Here is a 2589-nt window from a genome sequence, read left to right as displayed (position 1 = left end):
CCTAAGAGCCTTCTGGGGCTCTGGGCCACACCGCCATGGAAACCAGAGCTTGCACCCCTCACCCTCTGCTCCCCAGCTGTCAGGGGGAAGGTCTCAGGGCCCCTGGAGCAGAGCTACAAGAGGTGCCTGAAACAAGCAAAGGCAGGGCCTTTGGTGGGGCCTAGGAGCACGGGAGGTCTCAGACCAGGGGTTTAGGTCAGGGCGGGATGGCAGGATGCCCCCTTTGCCTGTGGAGCTGTCCCAACACCCCTTCCCGGCTAGTTCAGATTCTGCCTTCCACAGAGCCCTGCTTTCTGCTTCCCCTTTCCCTGCTTCTCTCTCCCACACCAGACTGAGGCTCCCCAGAGGCCGTGCTGCCTGTCACTATCTGCCTCAGTGTCCTCTGGCTCTCAGTGGAAAGACGATTAGCTGGCTTGAGCCAACAAGGCATTTTATTAACCTGTTAACCGGATGCAGTGTGCAGTTGTGGACTTCAGGCATGGCTGGGTCTAGGTGCTCGGCCTGGCTCTGCCCTCTGATATACAGGCTTTGCCATCCCTGCAGCCTTCTTCCTGTGATGACCTAAGGGTCTCCTAAGCTGGGGAGACTCAGGATGTTTGGGTGACAGCCAGGGTGAGGTATGAGACAGTGTTGGTGCCACCTCTGCATGTTGCATCACACAAGGACACAACCCAGGGACACCGCCAGTGCAGGCAGCAGAGGCACCCATTGGAGTTGCCCCAAGAGGAGGCAAGGGCCAGACCCAAAGGCCCAGCAAGACAGGAGGGCATGGGGTTCTCTCAGGATGGCCTTTGGAGGTCCCAAGGGTGTGAGGTGGCCACGGTCCCCAACACAGGCACACACCTGTCACACAGGCACAATTCACACAAAATGCTGTGGGCACGCAGCTGTGCACAGCCACAAGAACACATCTGGAGGGAGGCACAGTGTGACAGAGGCCTATCTGGGGTAAGGGGGGAGATGGAGCCCAGCCTGGCATCACAGAGTCAGAGCTCAGCCTGGAGTCAGAAGGGGACCCTGTCACACTGCACTTCCTGAAGCTGGGACACCAAGGGCCAGAATGACCTGGACCCTAGGGGCTGGTGTGGTAAAAAGGCAAAGGGCAAAGGCCCTTCCCCAGAGGGGGTGCCACCCACCTGGGTATGGAGCCGAGATGCTGGCTGGGTACGTCTGGGTCAGGCAGCAGGACGTCGGCAGGATGGCTCCTGGCTGGTTGTCCTGTGCCTCTTGGGGTGTCCACGGCCCCTGTGAGGCATGCTGGTGACCTGCTGGGCCTGGGGATTTCCCTGATGCCTGTCTCCACCCCAGGGTGAGAAGGGATTTCTCACCTTCAGACTCCTGCCACCCTTCAGGAATTCAGAGCAAAACTCCTCTCCAGTGATTACACAGCAAAGCAAGCAGACCTCCACCCCCGCATCCCGAGACACCTTTATTGCACTAAAAACAGCATTTATAAACAAACACATTGGAGGGAAGTGTCTGAGAGATTCATCCACAATCAACTTTAAACACAAAGATATCAAACAGAGCACAGATATATAAAATGAGGAACCCCCCTCACAGGGAGAGCAAGAGGTGGGGTCCCCACTAGAGAAGGGAGGTGGCCACGAGCTCCAAGCATCCAGCTCCATGCAGGGCCTGTGGTCTGTGCCCCAGGTCCCAAAGGGGAGGGGACAGGCACAGACAGGGGCCTGGGCCCAGCATCACAGGACACAGGGAAACCCAGACCAACACAGTAGGAATCGCAGGCTCTCTCCAGTCCTAGGGAATCAGCTCCACACCCCTCCCTGGTGGGGTGCAGACACGAGGTTGGGAAGAAGAGAGCCAGGGGAAGGGGGTACATCCCAGATCCTACAGGGCTGCTCACCCTGCAGGCAACCTGCCCTCCTGTGACTTGCAGAATTTGTGAAAGAAAAAGCCCAGAAATCATTCAAGAACTTGCATAATCAACAGCGAAACCCAATCAGCTGCCTGGCTCAGTGAAAAGCCAAAACGAGGCCCAGCACGGCCCGTGGCGATCCCGCCTGGCCTCTGTAACCAAACCCTATTTACACAGGTAGGGTAAAGGCCATGCTGAGCACTGGCTAGGAGGGCACAGGGGCCCCTGAGGGCCGCACAGGACCCTCCTGTCAAGGTGGCCCCTGCTGAGCCCTGGGCCAGCAGTCGCCAGATGTCTCCCCACACTCCTGGTTCCAGCCTGGCAGCCACACTTTCTCCTCCATCAAGAGCCAGGTCTGGAGGCCCTGAGCCTGGAGGTCAGGGCTGCCCAGAGCCGGAGGAAGGGAGGTGCCACATGGTGTCACCAGCTCTCTAGACATCTGCGCAGAGCAGGGTGACAGCCGGGTGGTTGGGGAGGGCAACACTGCCACACAGGAATGGGATGAGACCGGCCCCAGGACTTGAGACCTGGCCGCTCCGTCCCTGCAGCCTCAGCCTCCTTGACTCATGGCCCCCTGAGGCCCTCTGTCCCCAGCTCTGTGTGGAAAGATAGGGTGAAGCAGTATCGGGGGCCCAGGGCAGATGGTCACCCGGCTGAGACACCCCACCCTTCCCCACAGCCTCTCCTCCTCCCCCTCCCTCTCCTCCTTC

This window comes from Fukomys damarensis, unplaced genomic scaffold, assembly GCF_012274545.1.
Source record: "Fukomys damarensis isolate Sample0158 unplaced genomic scaffold, DMR_v1.0_HiC HiC_scaffold_37, whole genome shotgun sequence".
In the NCBI taxonomy this organism is placed as follows: Eukaryota; Metazoa; Chordata; class Mammalia; order Rodentia; family Bathyergidae; genus Fukomys; species Fukomys damarensis.
This window is presented reverse-complemented; position numbering follows the sequence as displayed.